This window comes from Amblyomma maculatum, unplaced genomic scaffold (genome assembly GCF_055883805.1).
Source record: "Amblyomma maculatum isolate TAMU_Amacu unplaced genomic scaffold, ASM5588380v1 scaffold_13, whole genome shotgun sequence".
In the NCBI taxonomy this organism is placed as follows: Eukaryota; Metazoa; Arthropoda; class Arachnida; order Ixodida; family Ixodidae; genus Amblyomma; species Amblyomma maculatum.
The window spans coordinates 19386852-19407112 of record NW_028146738.1 but is presented as its reverse complement, the minus strand read 5'-3'; the positions used below and the strand labels follow the sequence as shown (position 1 = coordinate 19407112).

At 50.3% G+C, this 20261-nt stretch overlaps 1 long non-coding RNA gene across 1 annotated transcript in view; it reads left to right on the top strand.

Moving 5' to 3' along the window:
* Positions 1–19864, top strand: part of LOC146172302 (uncharacterized) — a 136452-nt gene extending 116588 nt beyond the window's left edge. Inside the window, exon 3 of the long non-coding RNA XR_014702506.1 lies at positions 19714–19864. This is a non-coding gene — a long non-coding RNA (uncharacterized LOC146172302). The remainder of the gene's footprint in view (positions 1–19713) is intronic.
* Positions 19865–20261: the final 397 nt, after the last annotated feature.

The following is a 20261-nucleotide window of genomic DNA, read 5'->3' as shown; positions in this document are numbered from 1 at the left end:
ATTTTAAAGCTGGGCGCTGCGGATGGAATCTTGCATTCAATATGCCGCCAGTTTTTGCCGCTTCCTGAGCTCTCTGGCCAGTTCCCGTTGCTGGCCTACCTCAGAGCCACCCAGCATGCTTGGCCACTTGTTTTGTGTAGGGTAAAATAAAATAAGCGCCTCTCTGCAAGCGGATCACAGACCATTTGGGAATCACAGGCCTGGTTCAAAGAATTGAAGACAGGTATTCTTCTTGACCAAGCTGTTCGTCGTACGTCGTACGCGGTGGGGAGACTTTGCGAGAATGCTGATGACGAAAAAAGGCATCTCGTTAGGTCTGCTCATTGCGGATCTCGTAAATTCGTCGACATAGCGAGCTATATATATACAGATCTCTCAATATTGCCTACGACGAAAAGCGCGAAAGAAAATGTAGAATGGATTTCTGAAGTCCATCGGGTCGTAGACTGGGCCTTACCGTCAGCTTGCGACGGACATTTCTTTCTCCTTCCCAAGATCATTCAAGTGTGCGCCATCGTAACTCTGTTTCCAGGACGACGTCACCCTTCAATGACTTCGCACCGAAAACGGTCCCGAACATTGATAGCATCCTTGCAATCCTCCAGAACTTTCGTTCAACGAAAATATCGACGTTCAGCGTTGTGGGTGGATCCGAGGTACAGAATCCCATTCGATGTCGCTGCCCTTTGAGCTCTCTGGTCCAGTTTCCGTGGCCAGTCCGGATAAGAGCTGGACACCGCACTCTCCTATTGGTCATGCTTAGGGAGAAAAAAAAAATTCAACTTCCGTCTTCAAACTTCCCAAAAGCATTTTTGGAGTCACATGAATTGTCCGAAGGATTCAAGATAAGTAACCAGCTCTGCATTCTGCCGTCGACATTGGTACGCCGAGAGGAGACCCTTCGAGATTGTTGATAACTGAAAACTACATCTAGTTGGGTCTCGTCTGAGCGTGTCTCGTGACTGCGCCGACATAGCAAGCTACACGTGGCGACCTCCCAAGATTGGAAGTGACGAAAAGCAATCAGGAAAAAGCCCCCGGGACTTCTAAAACCAACTGTCTCGTAGAATGGACCATACCAGCAGATCGCAGTGAGCATCCTCGTGTACCTCCCAAAATCGCTGAACCGTGAGTTATTATCGTGTCATATTCAAACCGAGTCTCCGTTGAGAACGACTTTACACCGAGAAAAGTGACCGGCCTTGCTTGCATTCCTCACAATAAATACGCGATGAAGTAGGAAGAAATGTTTTGTTTTCCACGCAACAGCGTTAAACGCCCCGATCTCCAAGAAAAGCCGGCATCGGCGTGCCGGGTGTTCACGGGCATGCCCCTGGCAGTTAGTAATTGGCAGATGACAAGGCCAGCCCCTGATTGGTAGCCGGGTTGCGTGACGTCACAAGACCAAAACACATCACTGATATCAGAGAAGCTGCCACTTGGGCAATACCTCTCAAATGGGAGGGCGAGATGGGAACTGAACCTTCTGGCACCCTCTGATACCGAGTCAGACCACTAGTGCACGCAAGCCCGTTCGTAGGGATAGGTTTATGTCTTTGTCGAGCGACTCTGCACATAGTATGGTAGCTTACAAATGTGTGATGATGAATATATTCGAGGTAATAGAGGTACCAATTAGGGATTATTTCTTAACTGAGTAGCAAAGTGGCATCCATGCCAACTAGGATTCGCAAGGGCAGCTTGAGATGGGAGCCATTAACGCTGTCGTGTCTTACCATTAAAGCTGAGGTCGAAAGTGTGCCCCCCCTCCCCCCCCCCCCCCAAAAAAAAAAAAAAAAAAAAAAACATTTCAAAAACATTGACTGTGATCTCCCAAATCAAAATTCAAAATTCTGGCAAAGATTACATGCAATGGAAGTTAATGAAACGGCATAGAAGTTAACGTTGTGGCAGTCACCTTCAAAACCGGCGTTCCGCGACCTCTGTGCTAATCGTTACGAGTAGCAACACTGTTGAATGCTTCTTTTATTTTAGAGGGTCAATATGGCGGAAAAATAGTAAACAGTTGCTGAAAAGGTCAGCCATGGTAGGCAACAACCTCAAGTTGAAGCGATTGCCGGAATAACGCCGTGCCAGCGTGATACATGGATCAGATTGATTAGGATATGGATCAGAGTCCCGTCGTTAATAGTTAAGGGGCTATAGCATTCTGCTGCTGCAACACGGATTACGGCAAGCACTATTTTGCTCGCCAATGGAGCGAATTCTGCATTCCGCTTCTTATTTCTGACGGTTAACTTGCGCTTTAGAGTTTAAAAAATAGCTCGTCCCTAGAAGTGCATCAGCTACACCCTAGGAGTCTGACATCAGAAAAGTAAAGCATTTACAGAATAACTTCGTGCTTTGCATTCAAACGAAACTACTGCAACCAATGACGTCATACGTTATTCGGTGGCAATAATCCTCTGCAGCTATAGACCTCTACTAAGATATCTAGTGGTTGATTCCGTATCGTTAAATAGTGAAAAAGAAAACAGAAAATATGCGGTTTATTTTTACATTTTTAAGTGTGGCGGTTTTCATTGTCCTGTTTGTACTCTTCAATCTGAAGTTCAGGCTTGTATTTATTAGAAAGACGGTATTCATGATCTTTCATCGATGCTAACAGTTCTGTCCTCCCATTCATGAAAGCTATACCCATTTCCGATGTTCCTTGGTTTCTCTCCTTCTACACTGCCCGTGATTCAGCGATTCAGTGCACTGTAAAGCTTCCGGCCAACGTCAGTTGAAACATTCTTAGTTTCCTTCACGTTTATGCTGGTATGGACGACACCCGCAGAATGTGGACAAACTATCCTCGCCTCGGTATCAAATATAGATACACTTTCCTAAATATTTCATTCCTGGTATGATGTATGCTTCAATATATAACTACACTAAATACCTTATGGAACGCATGAAAAGCATGATTTCTACATCATCTTTGAACGCACATGGAATATATAACCTTGTTTTTAATGTGCGAGTTGTACTCACTGCGTCATTAAATTTCTTTATTTTAAGAAGTGCATTGCGATTGTCAATCACTTCAATGCATTTCAACTTTGCGATCCATAATTGTGTTGACGGCGGATGTGCGCACTGATAGGATGAACGCGCCACACAGCCACAACGACAGCATGCTGTACCTCTCGCCTGCCGCCTTCACTGTTCTTTTTTTATGATATATATATCTATACCTTCCGACTGCGCCACCAGACGCTCTGTTGCACGTTACGTAGCCTCCTTGTGCGTATACATCTGCCGCAGCGCCGTGGAGAGAAAACCGAGCCGGCGGCGACGCGTCGTCGTCCTCGCGTCAGGCCGCGCTCTCACCTCTCCAGTACGCCGCCTCTATTGTTTTCCGAACAATCTCCACATCAGGCGATGCCAACCAACTAACTAGATGCATCGAACTTCAATGCAACCCGGTGCGTAGAACCATATGAAAACTGCGAGCAAAGCATTAAAAAGCTAAGAGATGTACGTGTGTTCCTTCCTGATTAAGTTTACTATAACAATTAAAAATTGGCGCCTTAGGCTCCAGCTTTAAGGTGCGCACGTTATTACTATTGTCTTAAACGTTCCCCTTCGGCTTTGTGTGGCAGTGCTAGTTACTTGATGCGAGTGAAGGACAAACTTTAGACTATCGCGTAAGGGCCCCGCGTCGCAGAAAAGCCTTTGTCGCGGTATAGTTGGCTGGGGTGATTAATGCTGTTTGACGACAGGGTCATGGCGTCACATCCACGTTATATTTAGTGGGGAATTTCAAACATCCCTGTAACGCTCATGTTAAACGTGATGTCGTGCGTGCAATGCAAGGAATTAAAACATAGCACGATTTGCGTATTAAAGCACGTCGCATATCTCAAATCGTCTTTATTTTTAAAATAATTAGTTTAGCTTGGAGAAATATTTCATGTCTCAGTCCGATACGAACCCACAACCTTTTATTAGAGAGCCACGCACGCTAAATGCCGACTAGGCCACTCAAGATGCCTTTTTTCTTTCATGGTGACCATGCAAGACACAATTCTACGCCTCGAGAACTAGCGGACATTTTTGTGTAAGTCGTGTGGTCTTTCGCGTTTCCCCTGTATGCTAATGAGCGCATGTGCAATTAGAGACGGCCAAAGACCACTTTCGCGTCATACCCTTAAGGCGGAGCTTACGTGCCTCCTAACAACTGCAACCCTTCGAAAGACTGGACCAATTCCCTTCATTATTTTCACAACAGTATCGAGCAATATTTCATCTTTGCCTGAAAATTAAAAATGATGTCGAAGATAGTTGGACATCTGTCACACTTCTGTGGAATTCGGGTTCAGGGTGCACAACGCCGGTCTTATCAAACGAAGCAAGCGCGCATGCTGCACGCAGAAAGAAGACGCGTCGTGGCTAGTTCCGCCGCCCTCAGAATCGTCACGGTATGCAGCCGTGGCCGGCGGGAAACTCCGCACTATGCAAGATTTTAGACTTCCGATAATTACTGTTCTTTTGCTGGAAAGCATGAAAAAATGTGCTGACCGTCCTGAAAACCATATTCATGCTGCGTCATCATCATCATCCCCCATGGACTATACCCACTACAGGGCGAAGGCCTCTTCCCTTTTACTCCAATTAACCCGGTCTTGTGCTGGCCGCATCCACTTGACCCTTGGAAACTTTTAAACCTCATCCACCAACCTAATTTTACACCGCCCCCTGCTACGCTGACCTTCCTATGGAATCCAATTGGTTACTCTTTAAGACCATCGGTTGTCCTCTCTTCGCGCTACATGTACTGCCAACGCCCATTTGTTCTTCCTAATTTCATCTAGAATGTCAGTAACTTGAGTTATTTCCCTGACCCACACGGCACGCTTCATATCTCTTAACGTTACATCTATCATTTTTCTTTCCATAGCCCTCTACGTTGTCCTCAACATAAGTAGAACCCTTTTCATTAACCTCTATGTTTAAGCCCCCCCCCCCCCTCCAGGCGAGTACCGGTGGGATGCAACTGTTATACACTTTCCTTTTGAGAGATACAGGTGAACTGCTAGTCATGATGTTTGAGTACCTTCCAAATGCGCTCAATCCTATTCCTATTCTCTTAGTTAATTCCCTTTGCTGGTCAGGATCTGCGATCACTACATGTCCTAAGTAGACATATTCGGCCACCACTTCCAGTGCTTCGCTAACTATTTTAAACTGCTGTTCCTTGCCAAGGCTTTTCAACATTTCCTTAACCTTCTGGATATTATTTTAGGCCACCTTTTTGATTATCCTCTCTACATCATTATTCATTAGTTGCAATTGGTAGCCTGAGTCACTTAACCAGGTAATGTCATCATCGAATCTTAGATTGATGAGATATTATCCATCCACCCTGACGCCTAACTGCTCCCATTCCATGTTTTTGAATACGCCCTCTAATCAAGCTGTAGATAGCACATGGGAGATCGTGTCTCCTTGTCTAACACCTTTCCTTATTGGAAGGCTATCACTTTCTTTATGCAGAACTATGGTTGCTGTGCAGCCACTGTAGATATTGTTACTTAGCTGTATTCGCTGTTCGTGATGAGGATGAAGAAGTGCAACAGTCTCCGAGAAGACGACGACGCTGAGTGTTGTGAAATCGGTGCCCTCATCAACGTTAGTTGTGCGGACAGCTTTCGGACAATAAATCTTCCACGTAACATCTCTTGGTGGAGGTGAGTCTATTCGATCCCCTGTCACAAGCTGGATCTCCGCAGCGGCCGCCACGTTGGAACCACTACAATGATTAGAGACGCCTCTACCTCTACAGCCGTCGCACCTGCTGTTGTCATGGCCCACCCCCATGACCCCTGAACCTTCTGCGGGACCGACGCCGTCGACGTAGAAGACTGGCTAGCCCTATACGAGCGCGTGAGCAAGCACAATTGGTGGGATCCCACACTCATGCTCGCGAATGTAATCTTCTACTTGGCTGGGACCGCGCGGGTGTGGTTTGAAACCCACGAAGACGACCTAACATCTTGGGATATCTGCAAACAGAAGCTCCACGACCTATTCGGAAAGCCTATTGGCCGCCACATCGCCGCCAAGAAAGCGCTCGCCTCTCGAGCCCAAACGTCTACGGAGTCTTATCTCACTTACATTCAAGACGTCCTGTCTCTATGCCGTAAAGTCGACCAAGGCATGCCTGAGGAGGATAAAGTCGGCCATATAGTAAAAGGCATTGCCGATGATGCCTTAAACCTCCTGTTGTGCAGGGAGTGCTCCACCATGGACTCTGTGCTGCAGGTGTGCCGACGTATCGAGCAGGCGAAACAGAGGCGCATATCTTACCGTTTAGATCGGCCGCCGAACACGCCTGCTAGCTCCTCCTGTATCGATCTCCCGACTCCTCGACCGCCTGCTCACGACAGCATTTTAACATTCATTGTCCGCCAAGAGCTTGTGGCAATGACTCCCGCGGCCTCACTGTCGCATACACCCGACAACACCCTGGCTACTATATCACTTATAAGCCTGTTGATCACCAAGAAGTTGCGAATATGGGCCTCCCTTCTGCCAGCGCCACCGACACCGTGGATTCCGGACCTGCCCCTCCAGTGAGTGCTACTGCCCCATCCAGCGCCGGTTTCTCGCCCCGATATCGATCATCATCATCATCATCATCAGCCTGATTATACCCACTGCAGGGCGAAGGCCTCTCCCATATTTCTCCACTTAACCCGGTTCTGTGCTAGCTGCATCCACTTGACCCCTGCGGACTTAATCTCATCCGCCCACCTAACTTTCTGCCGCCCCTTGCTACGCTTTCCTTCCCTTGGGATCCAGTTTGTTACCCTCAGCGACCATCGGTTATCCTCTCTTCGCACTACATGTCCTGCCCATGTCCATTTCTTCTTAATTTCTACTAGAATATCGGTAACTTAAGTTATTTCTCTGACCCACTCTGCACGCTTTCTATCTCTTAATGTTACCCCTACCATTTTTCGTTCCATAGCCCTCTGGGTTTTCCTCAACTTAAGTAGAACTTTCTTGGTTAGCCTCCACGTTTCAGCCCCATAGGTGAGTACAGGCAAGATGCAACTGTTGTATACTTTCCTCTTGAGCGATACCGGTAAGCTGCTAGTCATAATCTGCGAGTGCTTGCCAAATGCGCTCCATCCTAATCGTATTCTTCTTGTTATTTCCTTTTCGTGGTCCGGATCTGCGGTTACTACCTGTTCTAAGTAGACATATTCGCCTACTACTTCCAGTATTTCGCTACCTAATGTACACTGCTGTTCCTCCCCGAGGCTGTTGAACATTACCTTAGTCTTCTGCATATTGATTTTCAAGCCTACCTTTCTACTTTTCCTGTCTAGGTCATCAATCATTATTTGCAGTTCATCCCCCGAGTTGCTTAGCAAGGCAATGTCATCAGCAAATCGCAGATTACTGAGGTATTCTCCATCTACCTTTATCCCTAACTGCTCCCATTCCAAGTCTCTGAATACTTCCTCTAAACAAGCTGTGAATAGTACTGGGGAGATTGTGTCTCCTTGCCTAACAGCTTTCTTTATGGGAATTTTGTTACTTTCTTTATGCAGAACTATGGTTGCTGTGCAGCCACTATATATATCTTCCAGCACTTTCACGTACGGCTCGTCTACCCCCTGATTTTGCAATGCCTGCATCACCGCCGAGGTTTCAACTGAGTCAAATGCTTTTTCGTAATCAATGAATGCTATGTATAAAGGCTGGTTATATTCCGAGCATTTTTCTATCACCTGATTGATGGTATGAATATGATCGATAGTAGAGTACCGTTTCCGAAACCCTGCTTGATCCTTTGCTTGCTCCGATATCGGTACCGCAACCCAAATGAATGGCGTACCCATGACAATCGCCTCATCTGTTTTACTTGTTCTCGCGTTGGCCACATTTCCCGTCACTGCCGTAGCCGCTGGTACACGCCATCTCGTCAGATTACCTACGTCGACCGCCGCGGAGACTATGCCCCTCGCTATTCCTCACCTCGCCCCGACCATACCCGTGCTGGCCCCGGTTCCGCTCTCCGTGCTGCCAACCATTCACCATCCCCGCAAGCACGACGTTCGTGTTCTCCTCTTCCTCGCCGCAGTTCGTCACCGTCCTATTCTGGCCACTTACCGGAAAACTAGCCAATGCAGCTCTCGGAGGTGACGCTGCATTTATGACCCGGACCGAAAAACCTCAGTTGACCCCTGCCCTACAAAATAACCCTATCGACCCCCTTGTGGATGGAGTTCCCGTTTCTGCTCTAATTGATACAGGCGGCCAACTGTCCGTTCTCAGCTCCTCATTTCGCCGTCGCCTCAAGAAAGCCCTTACGCCAGCCGTCTTGTCCACAGTTCGCGTCGCCAATGGTAGCCCTGCGGCCGTGGTTGGTCTGTGTACGGCGCGAGTTACAATTGCTGACCCCCATGCCCCAGTGTTGTTCACCGTCCTAGATAATTGCCCCCATGACGTTATCCTTGGCATTGACTTTTTAACAGCCCACTCTGGCCTTATTGACTGCTCTAGCGGCCTACTTCGCTTGGACCTTCCGCTCTGCTCTGATGACGCCTCCTGTTCACCCCGCCTTCGATCAACACAGTTTAGCCGCCTTCCTCCTGAAACCGCCGTTTACATCCCTATGTCGCCATTTCCACCCATTTCCACTCGTCCAGATAACGAATATCTCGCTTCTACCAATACTGATGTCATGCTGCAGCGGCACGTCACCATTCCTCATCTAATTGTGCACATCTCCCAGAACCGCACCACTTTCCCTGTCCTTAACTTCAGCTTTTCAACTCAAGCTCTGCCCGAGGGAATTTCATTAGCTGCGCTGTCCCCGATGACCGATTGTGCCATTTCAGCTCTGTCTACAGATCATACAACTGCTGTCCCTGCCAACACCCCCTCGTCGTCCACATCGTGCCCTGATCCGCTTAACAGCATGATTGCAGTTGATCTGCAACCTGAATTCGCCGCTGAGTTAAACAAGCTTTTTTTACCTACAGTGACCTTTTTGACTTCGGTACCCGTCCATTGGGTCAAACGACAGTTGTCACCCACCGCACTGACACCGTGAACGCCAGTCCTATTCACAGGCGGCCCTATCGGGTTTTGCTTGCCGAGCGACGCGTCAGTCAAACGGAAGTCGAAAAGGTGTTAGCGAACGACATAATCGAGCCTTCCAGTAGCCCCTGGGCATTCCCTGTCGTGTTGGTCAAGAAGAAGGATAACAGTTGGAGATTCTGCGTTGACTACTGTCATTTGAATAAGATAACTAAAAAAGATGTATATCCTCTTCCGCGCATCGACGATGCGCTTGATAGTTGGCACGGAGCCAGCCACTTTTCTTCCATCGACCTTCGTTCCGGCTACTGGCAGGTTTCTGTCTACGAGAGAGACCGTGAAAAAACAGCGTTCATCACCCCTGACGGCCTCTATCAATTTAAAGTCATGCCGTTTGGCCTTTGGAATGCCCCAGCAACCTTCGAACGCATGGTCGACTCTTTGCTCAGAGGCTTCAAGTGGACCACTTGTTTGTGTTATCTTGACGACGTAATTGTTTTCTCCACAACATTTGACAGCCATCTACTTCGCCTTTCTACAATCCTTTCGCTTTTTCGCCACGCCGGACGTCAACTAAACTCCAAGAAGTGCAGCTTCGGTCACCGAGAAATCAAAGTTCTTGGCCACTTGGTTAATACTTCCGGCGTTCAGCTTGACCCTGACAAGATTCGTGTCGTCAGATTTTCCCCCTCCGCGTTCATCCAGCGATGTTCGAAGTTGTATTGGCCTATGTTCATATTTCCGACGATTTGTCCCGAACTTCGCCACCTTTGCTCGTCCTCTAACCCACCTCCTCAAGAAAGATGTTTCATTTTCGTGGGGGCTTGAACTAGTTACAGCTTTCTCGCAGCTTATTGCTGCCCTCACTACTCCACCCGTCTTGGCCCATTTCAACCCATCCGCCAATACTGAACTCCGCACCGATGCAAGTGGCCATGGTATAGGAGCTATATTCGCTCCGCGATAACATGGCCGTACAAGGGTGACTGGGTATGCCAGCCGCCTCCTCAACGCCCGAACAAAATTATTCTATTACAGAGTGAGAGTGCCTGGCGCTTGTCTGGGCTATTACAAAATTCCGCCCTTATTTGTTTGGTCACCCTTTTACTGTAATAACAGACCATCAAGCCTTGTGCTGGCTTTCCTCTCTCAAAGATCCTACTGGCCGTTTGGGGCGCTGGGCGCTACGATTGCAAGAATACACCTTTTCCGTCGTCTAGAAGTCCGGCCATCTTCACCAAGATTCACACTGTTTCTCGCGTCATCCCGTCGACTCCCCTAGTCCTACAGACTCTGACGGTGATGCATGTGTCTTGTCTGTCTCGACCTTTGCTAACATTGCCAACGAACAGCACTTAGATCCTTCTCTGCATTCCATTATCCTCTGTCTTACCTCCGACCGTCCTGACCCATATCTTGCCATATTTGTGCTCCACGAGAACACCCTATACCGACGTAACATTCGACCAGATGGCACAGACCTTTGCTCTTCGTTCCCCATCACCTGCGTTCTACCATCCTTGAACAGCTGCATGGTGCTTCCACGGCTGGCCCCCTGTGTATCTCTCGCTCATACGACAGCCTGCGCCGACGTTTCTACTGGCCGGGGCTCTACTGCTCTGTCCAGCAGTACATTGCCGCATATGAACTGTGTTAGCGTCGGAAGAAGCCCACAATTATGCCTTCAGGTCATATGCAGCCGATACCCATACCGACTGACCCGTTTTCCCATAATAGCGTTGACCTCCTTGGTCCCTGTAAGGCCGCAGTGAAAAGCGACTCGCACGTGGAGTCGCGCTGGCGGTCGATGCGCTGTTTTTTTTTTCTCCTCCTTTTCCCCCCTTTTCTTGGGCGCGGGCTCGCGGGGCGCGCGGGAGGCCTGGTTTGTTTCATCCTTTCGCTCCGAGGCGTCGCCAAGACGCGAACGCAGCCGGGATCAACAGTGGCACGCTTCTGCGAACCAGCTTACGGTCAGCGGAGGGCGACAATAGGCGCGACACTTGCCCGCCCCCCCCCCTCCCCCCCCCCGAAGTAGGCAATCAGCCCAGCGTTCTCCCGCTGTGCCCGGGACATTCTGAGCGACGGCGACTGTACACTGCTCTGAGACAGTGCCCCCCACCTCCTTTTCCTCGAACGGGACGGCTGAGTGACCTCGTCTCGTGATCCCCCGCGGCGTTTCTTTCACAAAGGCGCAGCTGCAAGGTCGTGTCGCAAACACGCTGAGGAGTGGAGGCAAAGACAGGCGCCGTGTGAGAGGGTTTGGGGACCGGCGAGTGGAAAGAGTGTGTGTTTTGAATGTTGTGTTTTTATTTGAAGTAATTAAGGACCTGGGTCCGAGATTATTTCCAACCCAGGGGGGTTGTGGCATGTTTTTGAATAATTTGATTGGCTGCTTTATTTTCGGGGCGGATCACCGAAGGTGACCGAGGGCCTTTGTTGATGTTTGTCATCAAAAAGCGGTCCTCGGACCATGTTTGTCAGTCAAGATTGAGGCTCCGTGCTTAGCACGTATTTACAGTCCCTAGGCTTTAACCGAGATGCTCGGTAGAAAAGTAAGGGCTTGTAGTGACTTCTCTGTGTGAGAGTCTATTTTGTCTTAAGTTGCAGTTGTCTGTGTGACTGGTTACTGTAACTGTTTGCCAATGTAAATAATATTTTTCATCTGTAAATATATATCTCCTCCTGACCATCATCAGATCATCGTCTACTGTTCTCGTCTTCCGCTTCTGTACCTGCTGAACAACGAACATAACATCACTGGCGCAGTACGACAGGGTTCGGCAACCAGCAACCACGAGCATCACCCAGAGCACCCAGGCCCTGGGAACCCACTAGGCAACAAGCGTCCGCACGTCCAGCCAGAAGCAGCAAGGTGATCCAGGCCCCGAACCAGAGGCAGCGTTCTGGGGAAGGACTCCGACGAGGCTGCGGCACCAAGGGACGGAGGCCCCAACTGGCGACACCAGCACGGGTAAGCGGGATTTCTTGCGCTTTGTTGAAGTGGCTATGGCTCAAGTGTAAAGTGGCGTATGGTTTTAACACGGAGCATGATGGCCAGCGTAGGCGAGAGAGAGACAGGGGGAAATATAACAGATGGCAGCGAGCAGTCGCAGCAAGCCACAACTCAGCCTGTAGCAGGAGCGCTACGTGAAGTAGCGGAGATGTCGGTATCCGATGCGGTTGCAATTCGCCGCATGGAACTAGATTTTGAGCTGGAGAAATTGAAAATTCTTTCACAGGAACGCCTAGAGTTACAGAAACTTGGGCTAGATCCAGCGGTTGCAATGGTGATAGCGGGAAGCGGGCAGACGTCTGTAAGGTCAGATATTGACGATCAGCGTCGAATGGGGCCCGATCCAGTCTCCCTATGCGCTAAAGTCCTTAAGGGACTAAAGCTGCCGTGTGACGCGGACGTGCCGTTATGGTTTGAGGAAGTCGAGAGAATTTTCACGACGTACAAGGTGCCAAACGAAAGCCGCGTTCACTTAATCATGCCAGCACTAGCTGAGCGTGTCAGGTACCTTCTCCGTAACCTCGGGGATGATGAGTGTGGCAGCTACGAGTCGGTAAAAACAGCCGTTTTAAAGGAGCTGAAGCTTAACCCCTCAGAATACCTCGAACGCTTTGAGCGCGCGACGAAACGCCGCGATGAAACTTGGGCGCAGTTCACCTCGCGCACTAAGACGTACTTTCAGTACTACCTTCGGTCACGGGACGTAGAAACCAAAGACGACCTGGTATCATTGATCATCGCAGATCGCATAAAGGGTAGCTTGCGCCCTGAAGGCTTAGAGTATGTGCGTCTTCGTGAGGAGGAGAGGTGGCTAAAACCGGATGAAATATCCGACGTTTTCCAAACGTTCGAACAAGCTAAAGGCAAGGGGCGCGCAGCGAAACAAATTGTTGTGTATGCGGAAAAACCGAAGGGACCCCCGCAAGCGGCGAACAATGATAGCAAACGGCCAGTTCAGTGTTATGAGTGCCGCGCACCTCGCCACCGAGCCAAGGAATGCCCTCGCGGTTCACAAAACGTGCAGAAGAAGGAGAAACGCGCTCGAACTCAAAAAGTAGCTGTAGCCAACGTAGAGGCATGCGAAACACCGGCGTCAGTAACCTCCCAGACAACCCTAGTAGCAGAGATGAAAACGCCTCAGTCATTCGACGAGGTACGCAGATCGAAGCTACAGCAGGTGGAGATTGAGTGCGCAGGGATACCGGCGACAGCTATAATTGATACCGGTAGCGAGATAACCGTCGTTAGGGAAGGCCTCGTGCCAAGTATATCTTGGGAGCCATCCGGCTCAATAAAGCTAGTTTCGGCTTTTGGGGAGACAGTTAACGCGGAACTGGTTACTCTTGCGGTGAGCATCAGGCGACCCACCGCACACATTACAGGGCCCGAGGCAGTAGACATTGTATGCGCGCTTTCGGATAAGCTGGCGGAGGGAGTGGATTGTTTGCTCTCCAGGGAGGATTGGGAACTGCTTTCGGAGATAGACAGTCGCTACGAGGCACTTGTTAAGAATAAGGCCTGCCCTCTGTCTGAAGCAGTTAACGCGTCGGTCACCATGGCGGAGCGGAGCGCAAAGCTGAGCTCTACATCACACGAGGAGCAAGCGGCGGGGCCTGAGGCAGACAAACTAATGAGTGGTGAGCAGGGTGTGGCGACGGAACAGCCCTCTGAAGTAGATCTGGAAGAAAGCGAGAAGGAAGATGTAATCTCGATCCAGGATGACGCGGACGCAGCCCTAAAACAGCGCCAGGTATTCAGATCCGACCAAGTATCAGACGAAACCTTAAAGAAAGCGTGGGCAGACGCAAAGGCAGGGAAGGCAGGCATGTTTGTTTCAGACGGTTTGTTGTATCACTGGGACTCGATCTCCGGTAGCAAAGTGAAGCAGCTTGTGCTCCCCCTTAGCAGGCGTGAAGAGGTACTCTGCCTTGCGCATGAGTCCCTTTGGGGAGGTCATTTGGGGCCGCGGAAGACAAAGACCAGAATTAAGTACAGCCTTTTCTGGCCAGGCTTAGAAGGGGACGTAACGCGACACTGCAGGACATGTCACGGCTGTCAAGTCCGCTCAGACAGGCGAATTAAAGATAGGGTTCCAATCACACCTCTCACCAGACCCGACCATCCGTTTCAGGTCGTAAATGTCGATATAATCGGGCCGCTCGATGTTCCGTCGAGCAGGGGTCATAGGTACGCTCTCTGCCTCGTTGACTTGTGCACGCGCTGGCCGGAGGTAGTCTGTTTGCGATCCCTAACCGCTAGGACAACATGCGACGCCTTGCTTACGATTTTCAGCCGTACAGGCATACCTGAGGCAGTCTGTTCAGATCAGGGAACGGACTTCACGGCGCAGCTGGCGCGTGAGATGCTAGCAAGACTGGGATGCGCACCGCGTTTTTCGACTCCTGAGCATCCGGAGAGCAACGGGACAGTGGAAAGGTGGAACCGCGTTTTGAAGAACATGCTGTTCCATGTTATTGAGAAAGATCCCAAGAACTGGGATAGACTGGTCCCGTTCGTTCTCTGGGCGTACAGGGAAGTCCCCCATGACACTACAGGCGTGGCGCCGTTCCGGCTCTTATTCGGTGGAAACCCTACCGGACCGCTAGCAATTCTGCAGCGAACATGGACAGGCCAGCAACCCCTCCCGAACACACTCAGGAAAGAACCCGCGAAGTATTTGCGACAGCTACACGAGCAGCTAGAAGTAGCAGCAGAAGTAGCGGGTTTGACGTCGAGCGCACGTCAGGGAAGTTACGCGCAGGCGTATAACAGACGCGCACGGAGCAAGACGTTTGTCGTCGGAGACCAGGTATTGCTCTTTGACACAGACCCTGGCAGTAAAATGGCCCCCAAATGGCTCGGTCCATTCGTCGTAACTGCGCAAGAGAGGCAGAACTCGTACAGAATCGACAAGGGAAAAAAGGCTACAGCGATAGTGCATGCGAACAGGCTGCGACCCTACTACGCACGTGTCAGCCATGTCGGAGTAGTTTTCGAGGAAGACGAGGAGTTTGGTGAAATCGAGTACACCCCTCAGTCTGTACCTGAGAGATGTGGTGGTTGTCTGATAGATGCGGAGAAACTCGCACACCTACCTACTCAGGACCGCCTAGAGATCTCGAAGGTGTTTGCCGCTTACGCTGATTTGTTCAGCGAAACGCCGCGAGTCGCACGAGTTGGGGCGCATAAGATAGAGCTGCACGAAGGCCACCAGCTCAAAAGCACTTTCCCATATCGCGTGCCGGAGTTATTAAGGGGTGAGGTGAGCCGCCAGGTAAACGAGTTGCTAGACCTCGGGCTTTGTATCCGGTGGAAAGCGAGTGCGCCCATCCCGTTGTATGCGTGGATAAAAAGGATGGATCGGTGCGCATGTGTGTTGACTATCGCGCTTTAAACGCAGCGACGCGCACGGATGCCTTTCCAATGTCACCCCCTAAAGAGCTCATCATGAGGGTGGGCCGCGCTAGGTATATCACTCTTATCGACTTGCGACGCGGATACTGGCAGGTGCCGGTAGCTCCGGAGAGCCAACACCTGACCCCCTTCGTAACTCACGAGGGACAATATGCTTGGCGTGTCATGCCGTTCGGGCTAAAGAACGCCGCGGCCACCTTTCAGCGGATAATGAACACCCTCCTCTCGAAACATCAGGCTTATGCGGCCGCATACCTCGATGACATCGCCATTTTCTCTTCCTCGTGGACTGAACACTTGCGGCACTTAGAAATAATTTTTGATTTGTTGCGCGACGCCAAGCTTAAAGTGAGCCGAGAAAAGCGTCAGGTCGCACAGGCCCACATTAAGTACCTAGGACACATAGTGGGAGGCGGAACCCACGGGCCCGACCCAGAAAAGATATCGGCCACTCGTGGGCTCGTGCCCCCCGCAACAAAGAGACAGCTACGGAGTCTGCTAGGCTTATGTGGTTACTACCGCGATTACGTTGAAGGATACGCCGAGGTGACCGCACCACTCACGTCTTTGACGAGGCGAGGTGTACCTAACACGATTCCGTGGAGCCAGGAAGCGCAAAACGCGCTCGACAGGCTCAAGTCAGCTCTGTGCGAAGCTGCATCGCTGAACACCCCCGACATTAAAAGGCCATATTGGCTGTTCACCGACGCGTCCGACGTTGCAGCGGGGGCTTGTTTGGCGCAGATGGGAGACGAGGGACGGGAAAGGCCGATAGCGTTTGCCAGCCACCGATTCACGCCAACGCAGACCCCCTGGTCTACGATCGAGCGGGAAGCATTCGCCATTATCTGGGCACTAAAGAAATTTGATCATTGGGTGTACGGGGCAGAAATTAACGTGGTATCTGACCACAACCCCCTCTCCTATCTCACTACTAGTACGCCTCATGGGGCAAAACTCAGCGCTACAATGTGACGGTGACCCACAGGAAAGGGTCAAGCAATGGTAAGGCCGACGCGTTAACCCGTGTCCCCAATGTGACTTGGGGCGTAGAGCAAGCACACGCTTGAGCCATGGCCTTTCGACGACGTGTGAATGTTCCCGCGTACCCGGTGCAGTGTGTGATGTGACCGGTGGAGTGCACGTGAACTTGACGTGAGGACATCCAATTGCTCGCGCGCGGAACTTTCACGAACACTGTCCGGTCCGCCAATGCGAATGTGTGATCTGTTTTGTGTTTTACCCATCTTGTGTCGCGAGTTTCATTTGGTGTCCCATTCACGTGCGAAGTGTCTTACATGTCTTGTTTTCTTCGCGGGTTGTTGCGGCCTTTGTTGTATTAGGCTGAAATGACCGGATTCCAAGCTCATTTACCCTCTTGGGAGGGGCGTGTAAGGCCGCAGTGAAAAGAGACTCGCACGTGGAGTCGCGCTGGCGGTCGATGCGCTTTTTTTTTTCTCCTCCTTTTCCCCCCTTTTCTTGGGCGCGGGCTCGCGGGGCGCGCGGGAGGCCTGGTTTGTTTCATCCTTTCGCCCCGAGGCGTCGCCAAGACGCGAACGCAGCTGGGATCAACAGTGGCACGCTTCTGCGAACCAGCTTACGGTCAGCGGAGGGCGACAATAGGCGCGACGCTTGCCCCCCCCCCCCCCCCCCCCCCCCCGAAGTAGGCAATCAGCCCAGCGTTCTCCCGCTGTGCCCGGGACATTCCGAGCGACGGCGACTGTACACTGCTCTGAGACAGTGCCCCCCACCCCCTTTTCCTCGAACGGGACGGCTGAGTGACATCGTCTCGTGATCCCCCGCGGCGTTTCTTTCACAAAGGCTCAGCTGCAAGGTCGCGTCGCAAACACGCTGAGGAGTGGAGGCAAAGACAGGCGCCGTGTGAGAGGGTTTGGGGACCGGCGAGTGGAAAGAGTGTGTGTTTTGAATATTGTATTTTTATTTGAAGTAATTAAGGACCTGGGTCCGAGATTATTCCCAACCCAGGGGGGTTGTGGCATGTTTTTGAATAATTTGATTGGCTGTTTTATTTTCGGGGCGGATCACCGAAGGTGACCGCCCTCGGGCCTTTGTTGATGTTTGTCATCAAAAAGCGGTCCTCGGACCATGTTTGTCAGTCAAGATTGAGGCTCCGTGCTTAGCACGTATTTACAGTCCCTAGGCTTTAACCGAGATGCTCGGTTAAAGTCTATTGTAGTGACTTGTCTGTGTGAGAGTCTATTTTGTCTTAAGTTGCAGTTGTCTGTGTGACTGGTTACTGTAACTGTTTGCCAATGTAAATAATATTTTTCATCTGTAAATATATATCTCCTCCTGACCATCATCAGATCATCGTCTACTATTCTCGTCTTCGGCTTCTGTACCTGCTGAACAACGAACATAACATCACTGTCCCTTTCCAGTTTCCGCCTAGGAGAACAAATGGATCGCCGTCGCCACCGATTACGCTACTCGGTGCGCTTTCACCCGAGCCATCTTGACCAGCTGCGTCACAGACGTCGCTGACTTCCTTCTAGAAAACGTGATTCTTCATCATGGTGCTCCTCGTGAGCTACTAACTGACCGTGGCCGCTGTTTCCATTCGCGAGTGGTTGACGAAATTCTCCGTTCGTGCTCCGTTCGCCACAAATTCCCCCTGCCTATCACCCTCAGACCAACAGCCTCCCGGAACGTCTAAACCGTACCCTCACAGACATGCTGGCCATGTATGTGTCTGACGACCATCGAGATTGGGACGTTCATCTCCCCTTTGTGACATTCGCCTACAATTCGTCTGTCCATTCTACCGCTGGATACTCCCCATTTTATTTATTATTTGGCCGACACCCGTTACTACCCTTCGACACCTCCCTACCCGCGGCAGACGCCACCAGTACTTACGCCAGTGAGGCCGTCGCCCGCGCTCATGATGCCCCCTATAGCTCATGCCAGGCTCTCTGCATCCCAAGACTCCCAAAAGTTCCGGTACGACAGCCGCCACCTTGATGTCCCCTACACTCCTGGATCTCTCGTCTTGCTGTGGCTCCCGTGCCGTCTAGTGGGCTTGTGTGAAAAACTTTTGCCCCGTTACACTGGCCCTTACCGTGTTTTGCGCCCCGTGACCGATGTTACCCACAAAGTTGAACTGTGTTTTCGAAGTCCCCGTACACAGCTCCAAACTCTGAAATAGTGCATGCAGCCCGTCTAAAGCCCTATTATCAACATTCTATTTCGTTAACATAGACCGCACCGGGATTATGCTTTTCCCGCGGGGAGGGGGGGGGGGGGGTAGTGTTACTTAGCTGTATTCGCTGTTCGTGATGAGGATGAAGAAGTGCAACAGACTCCGAGAAGACGACGACGCTGGGTGTTGTGAAATCGGTCCCCTCATCAACGTTAGTTGTGCGGACTTCTTTTGGACTATAGATCTTCCACGTAACAATATCCTCCGGTACTTTCACATATGGCTCACCTGCACCCTGATCTCGCAATGCCTGTATGCCTGCGGAGGTTTCGACCCAGTCAAATGCTTCCCCGCAGTAAATGATTGCTCCGTATAGACCGTTTTATCATGGGTGCTGCCATTTTGTACAGGTGGCGCTATCTAGCGGCTAAGTAGAAACCAATAGCTATGCTGATCTGCGCGGTCGCCTCCGCGGAACAGGAGACAAGCAGCGCGCATTGGCATTTCAGAGCTTTGGCATTTTGTTCTTAGCGTTTTGAAAGTGCCTGATGGAAAGAAAAAACATTTTCAGCAGAAATGAAGGCACTCGGTTAGAAATGACCGAAATTTATGTACCTGATCGGGTCTGGCGAGGACTACAAGCCTGGTTGAATTACAGATGGTCTAAATGGTATGGGGCAGACAGAGGAGATGGCGCGGTGAAGCAAGTAATGCAAGGAAGTTTTTGATCTACTTTCTATCCTCGAATGGTGTACGGGCTACGGTAATAGTTTGAGCAGTGAAAGCAAGCGAACGAAGCCATTTCATGACATTTTTAGGAGCAATGCTAATCGCGCAAAATTTGTTGTTTCAACCGATCATGCATATCTTTATATTGCTTGAGCACCTTTTGCATGGAGTATTCCCAACTCCATCGGTGTTCTATTCGTGAGGATCTGTTGTGCATTTCGAATTCATTTACACTTCCCTAGGCCACTGTTGTCTGGTGACAAATCGTTCAAGCGTCGTTCAAGCGTCGTACAAGCGTCGTAGCACTGATTACCCGGCGATCTGTTTTCAGCATTGCCTGCAGACCCAGCCACCGGTTTGCCGGCGCGTGGGGCGAGCGGCGGTGACTGATGCCGACGGCGGGAGCTGCTATCATGGAATTTCTGTGACTGGCCACTATATGCGTCCGGCCAGATAAAACAGAAATAAAGACAGATGATCAAGATGGCCGTATTGAATAAGGTCTCGTAAAGACGTCAGCGAAAGTTGCTTTGATAAACAATTATTCTATAGCTCTTTTGTAGTCGCAAAATGTGCATTCTTTAAGGAACAGCTGTCGTTCCCATGACCACATTCATATTTATGATCGGCAGAAAAAGCTTGTGAGATGTGTGGTTTTAGAAAAAAAAAATATTGTCGGGCTGTTTCACTGAGCAATAAACTGATAACCATTTTATTAGGTATCGTAGTATTCAAGCAGGATATTCAAGCACGTTCTTTCATGTATTCACAAATCTCAGGAGACTGCGCCGACATAGTTTTTAGACGACATCTCATTAGTTTTTGTCACGAAGAAAAACATTGGCTTGTTGAAATTTTCCTGTTCCTTATTTACAAAAC